At 53.6% G+C, this 18720-nt stretch overlaps 1 protein-coding gene and 1 non-coding gene across 7 annotated transcripts in view; one reads left to right on the top strand and one right to left on the bottom strand.

Moving 5' to 3' along the window:
- Positions 1-4403: 4403 nt before the first annotated feature.
- Gm22540 lies at positions 4404-4508 on the bottom strand. The gene has a single exon (XR_003948438.1). It is a non-coding gene; the product is annotated as a U6 spliceosomal RNA (small nuclear RNA).
- A 6222-nt stretch (positions 4509-10730) lies between these two features.
- Bcl9l (B cell CLL/lymphoma 9-like) overlaps positions 10731-18720 on the top strand; it is a 29169-nt gene continuing 21179 nt past the window's right edge. Inside the window, exons 1-2 of one of the 6 annotated variants that reach the window (XM_006510701.4) lie at positions 10731-11479; positions 17648-17704. The gene's annotated coding sequence lies outside the window, so the exon portion shown is untranslated. Of the gene's footprint in view, positions 11480-14888; positions 15280-17647; positions 17705-18720 lie in introns of those variants that run through there. The other 5 variants (XM_030244728.1, XM_006510702.4, NM_001357490.1 and 2 more) reach the window with 5 other exon arrangements.

An 18720-nucleotide genomic window follows, 5' to 3' on the forward strand; every position in this document is an offset into this window, starting at 1 on the left:
CTAAAAAGTGGATTCCCCCCTACTCCACTCCCTCTAAAGATCTTGTGACCTTCAGCTGGAAACTGACTGAGTTTGCTGCCAGGCTGGGGTACATGAGATTTTGTCTCAAAGGGCTTTTGGGGAGAAGGGTTGGTTATCACTAAAGTTCAAATATGTGGAGGGCTGTGAACTAAGACTCACACTGTATGACCCACGAGGTAGAGGGAGCTCAAAGTGTGAAGTCCAGTTGGGTAGAGATCACTGGGAGCCGGGGTTCAGCTCAGAGGAAGGGAAGGCAGACTCCTGCGCTTAAGGGGAGCTGCTGTCTCAGGCAGAAAGCTCCCCATTGCTGGAGGTGTTCAAGATGGCTCTGGAGTACTTCTTGCCAAAGACGTTGCTCGAAAGCTCAGCATCAGAAAGGATTTGAACTGGTGGCTAGTTCTTGAGGTCTAGTCCCACTGACATCCGGGGTTGTTTCTGGTTTTGCTCCTGGTCCCTCCTGTCACTCAGTCCTCTAAACCTACCTGTATACATGCTACCTAGGAACTCAGCATCCTTTATTGTTCCATCATTGTCCCCATTTTTACCTTTAGGCCAGGTACCTGAGTTACCCTTTATTGGATAACAATGTACTGGTCGGGCAGTATAGGGGTACACACCTATAATTCTAGCACTCCAGAAAGTGGAGGCAGAAAGATCTCAGGTTCAAGGCCAGCTTGGTCTATAGACAAATTTGAGGCTAGCAAGACCCTGTCTCAAAAACAACAACCAAAGGCCAGGTGTGGTGGCACATGAATCCCAGCACTCAAGAGGCAGAGACAGGAGGGTCTCTGAATTGGAGCCCAGTCTGGTCTTTATAGAGAGACCCAGGACAGCAAGGAATACACAGGAGACCATGTCTCAAGTACAACAAAGCCTTATTGATCTCTGATGCTCCCAGCCTGCCCGCTTCTCTCCCTATCAAGATAACTTTATCCCTTACCTGTTGTAGGAACACCTTTGTCTTGGCTTGCTCTTCAGGGCTCTTGTAATACAGAGCCAAGAGGACAGGAGCTAAGAGTTTGGATGAAACAGGCACGAGAAAGTAGCTTTGTCTTGGAATAAGGTGGAAGGAAAAAAAGGAAAATAAAACCTGAGGGGTACCCCCAATCCACACAGTAAGGAATTGGGTGGCTTACTGTTTGCAGTGTGCTGCTGATGACTGTGGGGTAGAACAGAACAGTAGAAAGAAGTGTACAGGTGTAGCTGTGGGTTGTGACGAGAGGACCAGAATAATTTATAGCAACTGGAATTCTTTTTTTTTTAATTTGTTTTTATTTTATGCATATGTGTGTTTTGCCTGCAAGTATGTCTGTCCACCACTTTGTGTGCAGTGCCCATACATACCAGAAGAGGGCGTCAGATCATCTGGGATTGCACTTATAGGTGAATGTAGGCCACTATCTGGAACAGCCAGTGCTCATAATCGTTGAGCCTTCTCTCCAACCCCCAAAACTGGAATTCTTCTCTGCAGGTATTAGTATTTGAGTTATGGGGGCCTCACATATATTCAGCTCTCATGTCCCATAATTTTCACAGGGCCAAAATAGGGACAGAGTGTGGGTGACTCAGTAAATAGCACCCTGAAGGTAACTGCAGATATGGCTCTGAGGCTGTGGGATGCTGCAGAAAGATAGAAATATCAACCCATTCCTTGGCCTCCTGCTGTATATTTTTGTTGATGTTATTGTTGTTAAAGACATGGTGCCATGGCCGGGCACTGGTGGCGTATGCCTTTAATCCCAGTGCTTAGGAGGCAGAGGCAGGTGAATTTCTGTGAGTTTAAGGCCAGCCTGGTCTGCAGAGGTACTTCTAGGAGAACCAAGGCTACACAGAGAAACCCTGTCTTAAAACAAAACAGATAAAAGATGAGGTATCACATAACCCAAGTTAGTTTTGATTGACACTGGCCTTGAACTTCTGATCCTGAATGTTGAGATTATAGGCTTGTGTCACCATGCCAGGCCTCTTAGAGCCACTTCCTAACCTGGGGCAGCAAGTTACAAATACCTTAGGAGTTAGAAACTGGTTAGTGGTCTTGACAGATCTTTTTTTGGTTTTGGTTTTGGTTTTTCGAGACAGGGTTTCTCTGTATAGCTCTGGCTGTCCTGGAACTCACTCTGTAGACCAGGCTGGCCTCGAACTCAGAAATCTGCTTGCCTCTGCCTCCCAAGTGCTGGGATTAAAGGCGTGCCCACCCAGCGACAGATCTTTATGAGGCCTGGGAAGATGTGCTTGTCTGAAGTCACAGAGCTGTTTAGGAATGGCTGGGACTTGGTCTCTGCCTGGCCCAGGGCTTCTTCTAGAATCCAGTGATGCCTTAAAATGAACTGGAGAGCTGCAGGAATATAAATAGGCCCATGACAAAAGGGGTGCAGTGCTGGGAGCCCTGGCACCCTACACTCTGGGAAGGATCCAGATAAGGAGGTCAAGGCTGCCATTGCAGCTCTGAAGGCCCCATGGGGAGAGGAGCCAGGTGCAGGAAGACATCCAATGGAAAGTTGGAAGCAAGCTCTGCCATGGTGTCGTGGATAGAGTCTGGATGGAGATCCAGAAGGCTGGGTCATCTCCCAGCTATCCCCTGCCAGCCATGTGATCTCTCAGCACCCTGCAAACCCTCTCTCTGCAAAATGACACTTGTATAGTGCTATGCAGAAGAGCACATTGAGCAGTACATAGCCATTTTCTGTGAGTGCTCCCTGCTCCCAGCGCAATCCCAGGAAGGCTCCAGCCTTTAACACAGGACTAAGGAGCAGCAGTTATGTTTCTAAGATGAGTACTGGTGGGACAATCGGGCAGCAGGCCAAGAGAAGAGGAAAGTGGCTACAGCCTTTTCTGCAACCCTGCCTCTGACAGCCTCTCTTAGGTTTATCTTTAGGTTTAGCTGTACCGGAGATTAAATTCAGAGCCCTGAACATGCTAGGCAGGCACTCTACCTAGGATCACACCATCAGCTCTTCTCTTGGGCTTAAGAATGCCATAGTAAAGCTGGGCATTGGTGGTACACAACTTCAAACCCAGCACTCAGGAGGTAGAGGTAGGAGGATCTCTGAGTTCGAGGCCAGCCTGATCTAGAGTGAGTTCCAGGACAGCCAGGGCTACACAGAGAAACCCCGTGGGGGCTTGGAGGGAGAATGTTCTCATAGTCTGAGCTCTTGGGAGAACGGCCTGACTCTAGGAGTACGAGATTAGCCTGAACAACACAGTAAGACCCTATCAAAAAGAATCTTGTATTGATTGGATGAAGTGATTTTCCTTTCTAGTGTCTGTTGCTGTGGTGGTGGATATCTGTATCACTGAAATTTGGGTTGAGGTAGGTGGACTTGGTTTGGAGCCAGCCTAGGCTACATAGTGAGACCCTCTCTCGAAACAGCCAAGTGTGTTGGGGTTGGAGAGTTGGCTCAGCAATTAAGAGCATCACTGACTGCTCTTCCAGAGGTCCTTAGTTCAATTCCCAGTAACCACATGGTGTCTCACAACCATCTGTAATGGGATCCGATACCCCCTTCTTGTGTGTCTGAAGGCAGCTACAGTGTACTCAACATACATTAAACAAACAAACAAGAAACAAACAAACAAAAAAAAGCCAGGTGTGGTGGCGCACACCTTTAATCCCAGCACCCGGGAGGCAGAGGCAGGCGGATTTCTGAGTTCGAGGCCAGCCTGGTCTACAAAGTGAGTTTCAGGACAGCCAGGGCTATACAGAGAAACCCTGTCTCAGAAAAACAACAACAAAAAAGAAAAAAAAAAAAAAGAAAAAACAACCCCACAGTTGGGTGTGGTGGCGCATGCCCATAACTGCACCCCTTTAAATGCTGAGGTAGAAGCCTGGGGCCAGCCTGGGCTATATAGTGAATACCAGCTCAGTCAGGCCTGCATAATAACAAGGCCTCTTCCCCCCAAACAACAGACGAAACCAACCAACAGCCAAGTCAACCCAAGTCCATTCCTGAATTGTTTTCTTCAGGGTGATGACGCACTTATGGACCTGTAAGGATGGCTCAGTGGCTTTAGAGTAGTGGCGACTCTTCCAGAGGCCATGGGTGTATTTCCTAGCACCCAGGTGGAAGCTTACAATGCCTGTAACTCCAGTTCCAGGAGATCTGATGCCCTCTTCTGGTGTCTATGGGCACTGCACACAAAGTAGTGTGCAGACACATGGAGACAAAACACCCACAAGAACAAATACAATCTCAAGATAAATATAAATAATAATAGAGATGCACTTGCAATTAAATTCACCCAATTTTTTTCTTTTCTTTAAATGGAATGTTCCAGGCTCAGAAGGTAGAGGCAGGCAGATCTCTAAGTCTGAGGTCAGCCTGGTCTACAGAGTAAGTTTCAGGACAGGCAGGCCTACACAGAGGAACTCTGTCCTCGGGTTTGGGGGAGAGGAATGCCTTAAGAATTTGTGTGTCATTTTTGTGCAGGGGCCCTGCTAATCTTCTCTGTAACATTTTTATTTATTTGGGCATGGGGGTGGGAGGTCCTGTCTCCACACGCATGCCATAGAACAGTGTGTGAGACTTCTCTCCTTCTGCCATGCGGGTCTCTGGGATGGAGCTCAGGTCGTCAGACTTAGCAACAAGCACCTTTACCCACTGGCCGTCTTTTTTTCTTTTTCTTTTTTAACATTTGAAGAAACAGGCCTGAAAAGTGATTAGGCCGGGACCTTTCAGACCAGTCTTTCCTTGGGAGAATTTATTATTTCCTTGAAGAACATAGAGAGGGCAACCTCAGAAGTCTCTCTGGCAGAACTCTCCTGCTACGGCTTCTAGCAGATGTATACTGTCTCCCTGAGTTCCACAGAAGTCAAGATGATGCTTCCTGGTCATGCTTAGCTCAAGGATCTTTCCTGGGAGCAGCCTAAGTCACCCTCATACTGAATTGTAATTGTCAGCATCTTGTCTGCCCCTAGCTAGACTGTTGGCTGTGTAAAGACAAGGGACCATACCTGTCATATCACCAATATAAATCTAGTGTCCAGTCCAGTGCTTGGAAAATAGTAGGTCTTCAGTAAATATTTATTGAATGACTAAGAAGGAAGGGTTAGTCAGAAAAGGAGTCCAAAAGAAGAAGAAGAAGAAGAAGAAGAAGAAGAAGAAGAAGAAGAAGAAGAAGAAGAAGACGACGACGACGACTGAGTTATCAAAACTCACAAGAAGAGCTGGCTATGATGGCGGAAGCCAGAACCCAGCTACTTGATAGGATGAGACAAGAGGTTTCCAAGTTCAGGGCCTGCTTGGGCTAGAGTGAGTTCAAGGCTATCTCGGGCAACTTTAGGGAGAATCTTTTTCAATTTTTAGAGAGGAAGAAGAGGGCTAGGGATTTGGCTCAGTGGTAAAGTGTTGCCTAGCACTGAGAGACTAGGTTCAGGTTCAGTCGCCAGCAATACAAACAAGCCACTCTCAGAACTCTGAAAGGATGAGATACCGGCCTTTCTAAACCCTTGGCTTTTGCTCCCCGCAGGCTTCTGCAAAGAGAGTCCCAGCCTTGCCAGGAGGCGGAAGTGACTGAGCTGCTAGATCCTTCAAAGTGGAGACATCCAGAAGACAGACAACTTGGCCAGCGGGAAATGAAGGTGAAGAGAAACTGAGGAGATTGGAATCTAGTGCTGAATTTGCATTCGATGCCGAGCCTAGGAGGTCAGAGAAGACCTAGGGCACAAAAGAGGAAGTAGCAAAGGGGAGGTTCTTCCTTCTGATCCCCTCTATTAGGTGGAGGACCTCGGAGGAGAGACCTCCGCCTTCTGCTCTGTAGCGCTGCACTTGAGTGCCATAAGGCGAACCCTACCGTGCAGATCTGGAAACGGCTGAAACCGCCCGATGAGCGGGGATTGCAGGGCAAAGATTGTGGGGGACTTCTTCCATATCTCGGAGGCGTTCTCTAGCCAGTCTACATCTCCAGCGAGGATACTTTATTTTAGCAAGTGGGTGTTAAGCCAGACATAACCACTAGGGGACAGTAAAAACAACCCTTAAGGTCAGTATTCCTCCAAGACCCCACCTACTCTCACCTGAGGCCAAGATGGGCAGTGCCTCACCTGGCTTTCACCTAGCGCTCTGTTAACCACTTCCTGCCTAATCTGAAGTACCTCCCCGAGATGGAGTCGTTCTTAGTAGAACTGGGGGCCAATTTTGATCGGAGGGAGGGTGTCCAGTCCGGGGGTGGGAGTGAAGTCATGGTTTCCAGAAACTCAGACCCTTGTCCTTGTCCTAGCTGGAGAGGCTATAGAGTTCTCTGGTTCAGATGAGTAGGTCTCTTTTCTAAGCAGTGAAAGCCAAGTGGGGTGGTCACTGCGCTGGAACCCCTGGGACAAGCTTTAGTGGAGACTGTTCACGTAGCTTCAAAATCCAGACTTCCGCCTCCCTGCAGCCATTTATCTGTCAAGGGCTTCAGCCAGAGGGAGGGAGGAAGGTAGCCCACCAGTGAAGGGAAGACGACAGGATGGGAGCAGGAGGTAGGCAGTTAAGACAGGGTTCGAAAGCGGATGGCTTTCGGCAGCTTTCAGGTACCCGCTTTGCGTGTCGTTTCTCCTGTTACTGGCAGCCTTTCAGGGATCAGATCAGCCGAAGTTCCGGGATTGCGTTCCGGGCCTTAACGAGTTAAACTGTGGGAGTGGGGTCCGGAGTCCCTCCCTCCCTCCTTCGCGAATCAAGTGTCACCACTTCCAAGTCCATCAGACTGGCACGCTAGGAGTTAAGTCTGCCCGCAATCCGCAAGACTGGAGCCGTAGAGGGGGGAGGAGGGGGGAGGGGGAAAGCAAGGAGCTGGGGGAAGCAGACTGCAGGGAGACAGCGCCTGGAACCCCCTCCCCAGGGACCTGGCCCTGGGCCCCCAGCCCCAAAAGGGGCCCTGCCCTCCCCGGGGTCGCGCTCTCTTCCCCCCCCCCGCCCTGCCCCCGCCCTTCAGCTTTGTGTCCCCAGGAGGGTGGGCTGCAAGATTTCCAGCCAAGCCTTGGCTGCCTGCTCAGTTTTTCCAAACCCTCCAGTCGGAGAAGGCGGGAGCCTTGTCAGGATAAGAGTCCCTCCCCCCTCTGCCCCTGCCGGCCCCCTGGTCCAGCTTGGAGTTTCCTGTCCTCGCAGCTTTCCAAACTCCTTTCCCTTTCCGACCCTGGCCCCAGCGCCCCCTAGCCCCACCTCTGTTGGTTCCCAAATTCCAAGTTCAGGTTGGAGGGGCCAGGTGGACTCCACAATCCTAGCGAGGCGCTGGTAAAGCCTCACTCTGCCGGCCGACCCAGAGACCTGCGGGGCGCCGGCCTGACTCCCGGCCTGGGCCCGCCCTGTCCCAGGACTCGGCTTCTGGCCACCAGGGAAGGTGGCTCTTGGGGTCTCCCGCTCCCGGAAGGAGGCGGTGCCGGGGACGTCGGCACAGCTGGGCGGTAAGGTGGGTTCGGCAGATGCCAGGCCCTAAGGCATACTTCAAGGAGGGGCAATGTTCCCAGCGCTGGCACGCCTCTGTCCAGAGAGTCTATTATATAATAATCACCATCTATCAGGAAGCCAGGCTGCTGGAGAGAGTGGGTAAGCCAGGATGCCCGGATCCGCGCCTCATCCAGGGCCCAGAAAGGTGTCTCCATCAAGCCCGGATCCGCGCCTCATCCAGGGCCCAGAAAGGTGTCTCCATCAAGCTACGCACAGTGTGGGGCAAAGCCCAGTGGTCGGATGAAGATGATGATGGTGACAGGAGGGGGATTCCAGGGACTAGTGACTAGTGAGGGGCTCTGGGCAATCTGACTGCAGCCTCGAAAACCCCACCCTCAGAACTCTGACAGGCAGTGCCCCGAGCCAATGATTGAAGTTACTGTGGGGCTTGAAGTTAACCCTTTCTTGGGTCCTCAGAATATTGAGCCTCTTCCACATAACTTCCCTTGACCGGCGTCCACCTACTCGGGGTAGTGCACGCTGGAGAGGAGTGCCAGCATTATTTGTGCATTCGGATCACTATAGAAACAGAAAGATGGCTAATCTCTGAAAACAAGCAGTCCCAGTCCTGGGCGCCCGCTCCACACTGTCCAAAAAGTACAAGATGCGGTTGTGAGTACAGCTTCCAGAAACAGTTTCGAGCCGTGCTGGCACAGCGACATCGTGTCAGAAACAGGCACCTTCATACACTTACGCCCATGTCACACTTTTACCGGCAAAAGCTGACATGGACACTCGCTGGCACACCTGTGACATCCCTCCTGATGCAGACACACACAGAAGCACGACGTCTCCCCTAGTTGGCCAGTAGAGGGAGCCGCTCGATTCCAGCTAAGGGCCACCCGCTTTCCTTCCCTGCTCTCTGGCTCCAGGGTTCCTCCCATAACTCGTGGCTGCCCAAAGCTTGGCTCTGCATCCAGACCTGGAACCTACATTGGGGGATGAGTCACAGCCACACCCAGGGGAGCGCTCCACAGGGCTGCTTCACGGGACATATCACTCTTGGGTTTTATTATGTACTACATGTACGACATTAGAGACCCCTGTAACCCAGCCACCACCACCACCACTATATTTTTGGTTGTGAGCCTAGCCTTTAACGGCTAAGCCATCTCTCCAGCCTAACACCACCACTATAAATACTGATTTCTGGATCTACTATGAACAGGGCTTATGCTAAAAAGAATTAGTGCTACATACCTTTAATCTTCGCATTCGGGAGGCGGAGGCAAGTGAATTCCTGTGAGTTCGAGTCCAGCCTGCTCTACATAGAGAATTCCAGACTACCCAGGGCTATATAGTGAGAGAACCTGTCATAGTGAAGGCCAAGCCTCTTGTCATTTGTGATAGAGGCTGATCCACATGGTAACTTCGAGCCAATCTGTTTGCTGCTCCTCTGCCTGTGGTCAGTAGTATACCCTAGAGACCCTAAAGACAGAAAAAAATCAAACCCAAATTCACCACGGCCCTACACTCTAAAGTACGAGGACCACAGAGATCCGATTCTCCGGACTTCAGTTTCTTTTCCTTTAAATGAAGATAGACCTGCTTCATAGAATTGGGGTGATCAAACCTTTAAACTAGCACAGTGTTAGGACACACTTGGGGATCGTGTGCTGAGTGGGTTAAAATGAGGAGGAGCTGGAGGAAGAATGGCTCACAGCAAGGAGCACTTGGTGTTCTTGAAGAGGACCCAGGCTGTTCTCAAACCCACATGGCGGCTCACACCTGTGGACACCAGGCACACGCGGGTGCATAATACACATATGGAGACACTCATAAAGACAAAATAGTCCTATTAAAGAAAAACACAAAAACATAGTCCCTGGGCATAGTGGTCCATTCCTTTAATCCCAGCACTTGGGAGGCAGAGGCAGAGGCAGGCAGACCTGTGCATTCAAAGCCAGCCTAGTCTACAGAGTGAGTTCTAGGACAGACAGACAGGGCTACAGAGACCCTATCTACAAACCTAAAACATGGTCATTTGGTAATACTCATGAAAGTGCTCTGTAAGTCATCACACACACAAGTTATAGAGTAACAGTCTCTCCACTCAGGGATTTTGTTTAATTTATCATTTATTTTATTGTTTTAGATAGAAACTCATATTTGCCCAGTTGGAGCTCGGGTTCCATATGAAGCTGAAGCTGCTCTTGAACTGATCCTCCGGCCTTCCCTTCCTGTCATGATGAGCCCTTCATTCAGGGCTTATACCCCTGCCCCTCATCTGGACCTCCCCGATCTTGCCCAGTGCCCAGCTCCTGGGCCATCCACCCAGAAACATTCACTGAAGCCCTCCTGTGAACCTGGCCAGCACCTGAGACAGTCATGCAAGGAACACAGAGACTGGAAGTTATGATCTGAGTCCTCAGGAATCTCATGCCAGCCAGATGTACAGACAGGAGGAACGACACATATGGGAGTCAGTACTCTGGTGGGTGGCACTGATGTGACAGGTGATGGGGAACAGAAGACACAGGTTGCTACTGTTCTTTGTGAAGCAGTCAGCGCTCGCTCGGCACTGGTTGATTTCATTGGAGGTGAGGGGGCAGTGAGATAGAAGGAAAATGGCCTGGGAGAAGAAGCCTTGAGTTCTAGTCCCAGGTTCACAATTCTAGTTGTGTAACTTGGTAATTCCTTAAGTCACACAAGCTTCACTTTTCTCATTTACCCCTTCCTTGTAAATTCGTGGTGGTAACCATTGAGATAATATAGGCAATGCTTTAAAGAACTGCTTAGAATTTTTTTCTTCCATGGGTCTAACATCCCATAGGGTGGTGTTTGTGTGTGTACTGTGAATGTATGTGTGAAACCTTTTGAGGGGAGGGAGAGTTGGGGAAGACAAAGGTTTCACTTCCTTAAACATTTTCTTAGCATCCAATTTGCACTGCTGAAGGTTTAATTGAAAAAAAAAAATTCAGTCTATATCCTGGGGGTGGGGGGGGGAGTGCTCTCAGTGCAAAATGGATGTAGGTGGGTACAATAAAGAGGGGAGCTAGGGATGTGTGTGTGTGTGTGTGTATGTGTGTGCGTGTGCGTAGGCAACTCCCACTCTTTCCAATCCGTGCAGATAGCACGGTAGGTTTGTCAGATCTCTTCCTAGTCTCTGATGCTGTGGGTGCCACTCCTCCCTAGTCCTTAGGAAAGGGGGAGGGTAGCTCGAAGGCCCCTTCCCCGCCCAGGGCCAACTGCTCCTGCTAGCCGGTCGGGCGCCTTACCGAGTCAGACCACTGGGAGGCTGGGGGAGCCGGGTTGGGCGAGGAGTCGGGCGAGATGGGGGAGCTCTTATTTTGACAGGGGCCTCTCCCGGCTCTGGTATGAAGGCAGAAGGAGGCAGCCAGAGAGCCCCGATGCTTATTCAGGCTGGGGAGAGGAGCGGAGTGGAGGGGCGAGCTAGGCTCCGGCAGCGCAGGGGATCCCGGGGAGGCGGCGGCGCGCGGCGGAGCCAGTGGCCGGACATGCCCCGGATCCGGGGCCGCTGCAGCACCGCCGCCGCCCGGAGCCAGCCGGCCGGACGCCCGCACGCCTGGGTCCCCTGGCGCCGCGCCGCCCGGGGGCTGCGATCTGGACCCTCGGCATCCGACCAACAATAAGCGCCTAGACAGCCCCCTCCCCGCCCCGCGCCCGCCGTCCCCGCGGGCCTCGGGGAAAGTGAAAGGAGGAGGCGAAGGAAGGAAGGAAGGAAGGAAGGGAGGAGGAGGAGCAGGAGCGGCAGCAGCCGGAGCCGAGAGGTTTGGGCCGAGACCCCAGCCCGGAGCCCCGGCACGGCGGTGCGCTAGCTCTCCCGCTGCTGCCGGTGCCCAGGACCATGCTCCGCGGTTGGGAGGCAGGAACCCAGGCAACCAGCGCCTCCCGGATACCTGCTCGCGGGCCGGGCTGGTATTAAGATCAAGGCGTCCAGGATCAAAAAGACCACCGCCTGCCTGCCTTCTCCGCGTCTCCACCGTCCTGCTGGAGGATCCCAGTCCACCCAAGGACCCTGACCTGGTTATGGCGTCCAGCTCCGGCCTGGCGTGAGGACCCCCGAGCGGTGCGAGGTGAGGGTTGGTTTGGGGCAGAGGGCTAAAGTCATGCCAGGCCAGCTGGTGCGCGCCAAGCGAGATCCAGTTTAAATTGGGGAGGGGAAGCGCAGTCTGATTGTCTCTTGCGTTCTAGCTCGCACCCCAGGCTGTTTAGGAAGCGGGGGACTCCTCTAGGGTCATCAGAGGATATTCTTAGGTCCTCAGCCGAGCTGGCACTCTCGGAGCACTATAAGAAGGGCTTAGTGGCAGCCAGGAGACCCTACCACCTTAGCGCAGAGAACAAGGCCGGCCTTGGGCCAGCTGGAGCAGGGAACTCTGCCCTGGGGGCTTCTGGGAGATGTAGTCCCCTTCTCAGACTCACTAACTCTTAGGACCAAGCACCCTTGCACTCCTCCCCTGATTCGTGGGAGCCTCCTGGGGAGGAGGGTTGGGACTGGAGTGAGAGGTTGGGTCATCTGCCCCCAGGCACTGCCTCTGAGCCATAGGAGCCTGAGGAGCCTCCCTTGCCAAGGATTCTGAGTGGTGTGGGCTTGGCTGGGGGTGGGGCAGTCATACAGTTCCTTGGAGGTTTCTCTGCACTGCCATGGAAAGGTGGCTCCTGGCTTGATCACTGGGAGGGAGATATGAAGAGAAGTAAGACTTAGGCCTTCTGCATAGCTGGAGTATGGTCCTACTCCGAGGGCTGCTGGAGTATGGTCCTACTCCGAGGGCTGCTGGAATTTGGTTTCAGAGGATCCGGAGGTCCCCCGCAGCCCCTCCTTTGGAGGCAGAGAAATAGAACGTCCCTCAAAGTCTGGGAGTCAAGAGTGTCTCTTTGGAGCAAGGATTAGCTTCTGTCTGTCTGTCTGTCCAGCTTCCTTCCTTCCGGGTTTTTCTGACACTACCTTCCTCCCTCCTCCTTCTGTTCTGTCTGCTGCTTGGTGTGTGTGTGTGTGTGTGTGTGTTCATGTCATGTCTGGGGGAACCTCTGCTTTAGGAGAAAGAGTGTCATTTCTGAGCTAGGAGGGGACTTGGTGTTTGCCTGAGCCCTGGGAAAGGTGTGTGTGAGGGTCTGCAGCCCCCCTTGATCTTCTGCTCCACCTCTCTCCCTCCCACGGAACTGCGTGGTGTTCTGTTTCCCCTGGGAATGCTGTCTGTATTATAGCTGCTACACCACCACCAATGCCAATGTCTCTATACTTCCTTCTCCCTGACTCCTCAGCCTCTCCAGGGGTCAGACTCTTCCCTAGGACAGTTCCTCTGCTGTTCCCCGTCCCCCACCCCCCCATGAACTTGGCTGCCTTCTCGGGCCAAGACCATGATCTCATGGCTCCAAGGGAAGAGAAGAGTGCTCCAAGTCAGCTCAGGCCCCACAGTTGGGAGCCTCAGGATAGGGTGAGAATGGCCGAGGAAGGTGAGACGCAGGAAGGCAAGCAGAACTCTGGTACCAGGAAGGAAAGCAATCTCAAGTGATCTACCTATCTTGGCCTCAAAAGACTATGGTTCTGGCTGCAGGCATCCCTGCCAGAGTTTCTTTTCTAAGCCATGTCACTCATACTTGGGATAAGGTGGAGGGGTTCATGAAGGGAAGAGTGAAGACTAAAGAAGGGCTGGTGGTTCACAGAAATCTGGGGTTAAAGCATCCATGCTAATTGAAGCTTAGTGAGCTCGCTTGTTCAAAGTACACAGAGCACTCACAACTCTGGCTTGCAAGTTCCTGGTACCTGGATTCAGCAGAAGCCTTAGGCTGGTGGGTTCAGCTTCAACAACCAGGGAGGCCAGGAGCCTGCTGGACAGAGACCTAGTGGGTGGCAGAGAGGCAGTGTCCACTCAGCAAGGGCCAGAATGCCTGGCACCTGCTTTACGTGAAAAGAAATGTGTTACGAAGTGGGGGTGCCTGCTTGAGGCGGGGGAAGCAGCTAGGACTGTATTCCACCACGGAGTCCTGGAGTGAGCTGGAGGTGCAGGCGCCACCAGAGTTGCAGGCAGCAGAAGCTTTGGAGTAAGTAGGGGGGGGTCAAAAGTCACCCTGCAGCCTCTCTCCTCCAGGGAACCTTAGATGAGTGGCTGAGGGCACCCTCACCCTGCCTCTGGCGCTGCCTCAGGCTGAGGTTTTGTCCCAGAGCTCTGGGGCAGCTCTAGGGAGCCAGAGTGTCTGTGTCCAGTCTTCCCGGGATCAAAGGGAGCCGGTAGGAGGTGGGGGTAGGGTACTGATGCAGCCCCGATGCAATGTTTACTTTCCCTGAGCGTCTCCATTGCTGATAGTGAGGTACCTGAACAGCCCGGGCACCCAAGGATAACAGGGACATGGCATCCCTTGCTTCCTTGTACCAAGGCCCTGGGCACTGCCCGGGTGCTGACCTGGTGGGGGGAGGGGATAGAGGGGGATGGCACCGTGGGAAAGTGGGCAGACGTGGGAGCAAAGCGGTACAGGCTGGGTGCCCCAGGCAGGGAGCCTCTGCCAGGCCCGCTCTCCCTGGGGTGGGGCTGGCTGTTCCAGGGACTGGCTCAACCTGTTGAACGCCTGGCTGCCGTAGCTTGGCATCTGTGCCCCTGCTTGCCAGCCCCAACAGCTGCCCACCCATAGCCACACTGTGTACACTGCCCCTAGGGATCCAAGCAGAGAGGCTCAGGTTAGTCCAAGGAGCTTAGTAGGACTTCTTCCAGGACTGGGCATCTCTTCCAGGGACTGACTCAACCTGTTGAACGCCTGGCTGCCATAGCTTGGCATCAGCTGCCCACCCATAGCCACACTGTGTACACTGCCCCTAGGGATCCGAGCAGAGAGGCTCAGGTTAGTCCAAGGAGCTTAGTAGGGCTCCTTCCAGGACTGGGCATCTCTTCCAGGGATTACTAAATTTTCCCAAGTCTGGACCTCTGAGTTCCAGAGCTGGAGCTGGAGGGCCGGGTGGGGTGGTCAGGACCAGGAGCTGAGGGGGACGTGGAGATGGCCCTAGTCATGAAGAGCTACTTGCAGCTTGTCACTTGGATGGGTGGCCCTGAAGGCAGCCTGGAGTTATGGCCTGGAATTTCCTGCCGGGTGCCAGGGCCAGGCCTCCAAAGCCCCACCCCCCAGCCTGGCCTGACCTCCCCTCCCTCCCTCCTTCCCCCTCCCTCCCTCTCTCCCTCCCTCCCTCTGTCTACTTTCCCTGGAGGTTGGAGGAGGGGCAGTGAGAACATTCTGGCTACCAGGGAAAGGTGACTTCCTGGGTGTGGGGTACTTGGGGGGAAACTGAGGTGATTGCTCATGAAGACTTCTAGGGGACATGTTCCCTTAGCCAGTCCTGAATGTGGGGACATTTGCCCCTCACTGTCTCATGACTCTTACTAGCTAGGGAACCAGAGCCGAGGCCATCTTCCGGAGAACAGGGATGCTCACCTTGTTCTGTGTGTAGGTAAGGGGTGTGGTGGCTTCTAACTTTCAGTCTTGAAGGGAGTGGAGGCTCCCTTTGCCTCCGCACGTCTCCTGTCAGTGGCAAAAGCCACTGGAGACCTTTCCTTTGCCTGCGTCCAGCAGGCAGGGCCCTCCCTTCTTGGTTCTAGGCCAGCTGCTCCTCCTAAGTTGGTAGCCCTTTCCGGGTCCCCTTCTCCACTGGCTGAACCACCTCTGTCTGGCCCTTTCTTCCTCCTTGTCCTGGTAGCTCCACATTGTTCTGTGTCCACCCCCCCCCTCCCTCCCCCAAGCTTCAGGAATGGCCCTGAATCCAGCATTTCCAGCGTTTCGAAACCAGGATTGTTTTGAAATCCTGAGTGCTTCCCCGCCGCCCCCTCTGACTCCCCTCCTCACTCACAGCTCACTGTCTTCCAATCTGACTTTTCGCTGGGCTGCACTTGAGGTAATCCATCTGAGTGTGTGTGCTTGCACATGGATACAAACCGTACTACTATGTATGCGGTGGCTCTGCGTGTGTCCCGGAGTGGGTGTGTCTGTGTCAGATTTCTGTGTGACTGGCTAATGATGGCTGGCAGTTTCCTGAGCATTCTTTTGGTTGCCTCTGAATTTGCCACTCTCGTGGGTCTGAAGGAAAGTTTGGGCTATTTAAGGAGGTACCTTGAAAGTGTGTCTGCTTGCCTCTCACTTGTGTGTGTCTGGGGGTGGGGGGGTTCTTTCTGAGGAGTGCGCTGGAGGCTGGAGGTGTGTCTCTGATGTGTGCTTACGTTTGCTTTGCATCTGTTCCGCCTCCTCCTCCACCCTGGGAACGTGTCTGGGGGGTGTAGTCACAGGTCTGCAGCTCCCTGGGACGTGGAGTCCTCTGCCCTTTGATAGGAGGTTTCCTGGAGTGAGGCCCAAGCTCCTGGCAGCTCTGAGGCCTTGGAGAAAGAGTGGTGGAGTTGGGGAGACGCCTAGATAAGCTGTTGCCAGGGCCTGGTCCTCTCTTTCTCTGGCCTTGTATGCTCAGCGGCACCAGGCAAGCCTGTGTCCTGAGGGTGTAGTGATGGCTGATAGAGGGAGCATAGGGACTAAAGGGACATGTTCCTTTCACCTCTGCAGTCACCTCCTTCACTGGAGACCAGGAACAGTCGGTCACAATTTACCTAGGAGTGTGGTGGTGAGTTTCAGGTTCAGAAAACTTGACTTCTCCACTTACAGTTAGTTGCTTAACAGAACAAGCTCAAAATCTAATCCCAAGCAAAAGGCAGAGGTGCCTGGAATGCAGGCGTCTGGGATGGACCATTGCAGCCCTGGTCCAGGGAAGTCTTACTGATGTCTCCCTCGATTCCTTCCTACTACCAGTGAGGTTCTGCACTGGGGTGAGAGGCAGCCATGAGTGTTTTGGTTTTTGTTTACTCTGGCTAAAGCCTAAGCATTGGTAGTATGTTTAAGCTGGTTGGCCATATACACTGGGATGCTCAGAGTCCGTGCTAGGACTCAGCTTTCTATCTTAGGATCTTAGGCAGTAACTGAATGCTTTTCTGCAAGTACATGCAGAGGTCAGAGAGGAGGAAGATGGGCAGGGGGTGTTGCTGTGAGTGAGGGGCCGGTGGAGACCTCCCTCCCTCTGGAGGTGGGCCTAGGCTAGGCTTCTTTCCCCGACGTTTCCTTTGGTCCCCAGTACAGTGGGAAGAAAGGAGTAGTACAGGCCCCTGTTGGTACAGGGCTCAGTGACCCAGCAGGAGGAGGGCCTTGGCAAGGAATTTTCAGTTTGTTTCTCAATCTCTGTCTCTGAGACATGCACACGGGCACGTCACTGCAGACACCTCTGGGAGTTGAGTCTAGAAAAGTCACCTAGGTGGTGGTAGGGTAGGGCGGTGTGCTTGGAATCATAAGGGAGACAGCCTTTTTTGGGCGGGGGCACGTTGTGCTTTCTGTCTCCTGTCTCTGGAAGTTGGGTGCAGTCAGGGCCCCCTTCTAACAGCCCCATCTTGAGCCAAGAGCAACACAGGCTGCAGAGGGTTAAGTCTGGTTGGCAGGGACACCCCCCCCCCCCCAGTGCAGCAAGAGAGAGGGAGGAGGGGTGGTTAGCAGCTTGCTCTAGTTGGCGTCTCTCCCAGAATTCTTCGGAAAAGAACTCCCCTTTGACCCCCAGTACAAACTGAGCCCAGCCACCAGCCTCCCTCCCTCCTGCTGTGGGAGCTTCACCCAGTGCTACTAAACTGCTAAACCTTCTTTGCCCCAGGCCCTGGTACGGAGACCAGGTGCCCAGGACTCGTTGTCTTTAGGGGACCAGGGTGTTATAGCCAAGGAGACCACATAGGTACACAGGAACTTAAATCCTTACCCTTGCCACAAGCTGACCTGGGGATGACTGACTGGTTCTGAAGCTGGGTCTCTGGGCTTCAGCTGCCCCTCCCCCCAGGACCTCAGGCCAGGTCGTGGGAGTCCTCCACCCTCCCTCTCTCTGTGGGGCCAGGCTCTCAGGGAACTAAGTCTGAGGTCTCCCTCCCAGTGCCTTCTCCTTCCTGCTTCCAGGACAGGGAAGGGGGGTGGTGTGGTGGGCAGCGGGGTCAGGCCTGGCTCCTGGCCAGTCCACAGAAGTCCACGTGCACGAGTGTGTGTGTGTGTGTGTGTCTGTGTGTCTGTGTGTCTGTGTGTCTGTGTCTGAGCAGCTCTGAGACTTCCTAGAGCTGTAGGCTATCTGTAAATTGTACAGGTTTGGGGCTGGGGAGGGGGCTGGGGAGGGGGCTGGGGGTTGGGCTTCTGGGGGAGGATCAGGGGCACAGATCGCTGGCCAGGGACTTTTAGCTGTGACCATTTCTCCACAGGGAGCCCCCATCCCAGACCACACCCCTGAGCCTGAACCTGACACACATTCCTCAGAGGTGAGCGGGCCCGTGTGTTTTGTGCTGCTATTTTGGCCTCCCCATCCTGTCTGCAGTGGCCGCACCATCCCGCTTGGCGCTTTCTGTCAGCTCCCGCCTCCTGGCTTTCTGCCCCTACTTGCATTCTCCTCTGTCTCTGGGTGGGCAATACTGCTGGTGTGTGTGTGTGTGTGTGTGTGTGTGTGTGTGTGTGTGTGTGTGTGTGTGCGCGCATGCGCGCATGTGCGTGTGCTCGAGAGCGCGCTCACGCTTACCCCGGACAGGAAAGGGTTAAAGCTGGTGGCCACTGCAAATTCTAAGCCTCTTCTCCTGGTGGGAGGTGGGAGACTCAGAACTGTGTCTACCTGGAGGGCGAGGAGGTAGATTTTTTATGGCTGTCTCAATTACTCGTCCTCCTTCCTTGGCTTTGACTTCTAGAGGTTGAGTCAAATCCAGGGTGCCCACTGGCCGGTGCCACTGGCCACCAGCCACCACCTTAAGTTTGGTTTCTGCTGCCCTGGCTCTACAGGCGTGTACACACTCACCACACATGCACACGCGCGCGAGCGCGCGCGCACACACACATACACACACACACACACACACACACACACACACACACACACACAGAGGCAAGCACACAGCTTCCCTCCTCCCTCTCTCCTTACTTAGCAACAACTCTACATTCACAACAAACACTCCTGCAGTCCTGCAGGCTCCTGTCTGACTTGGGCAAGCCTGAGGAAGGGAAGGGGGGAGGTGCCTCTTTTTCCTGGACGGTCCTTGGGAGGAGGAGCTTCTAGCTCCTCCATCTAATCCTCCAACCCCCCAACCCCCCAACTTTCCCTGTTGGAGGCCACTATCTTCCCAGAGGAAGCTCTCCTGCTTCTAACTCTGGTAGTGAAAAAAAAAAAAAGTAGGAAGAGGAGGGACAGGTGGGCCGACCGCAGGGCTCAGGCTCCTGCCTTCTCTGGAAAGCCCCACTTGACCTTTGACTCCCACCTGGGGCTTGGAGGGAGGCCACCAGGACTCCTCCT

Source organism: Mus musculus, chromosome 9 (assembly GCF_000001635.26).
Source record: "Mus musculus strain C57BL/6J chromosome 9, GRCm38.p6 C57BL/6J".
Taxonomy (NCBI): Eukaryota; Metazoa; Chordata; class Mammalia; order Rodentia; family Muridae; genus Mus; species Mus musculus.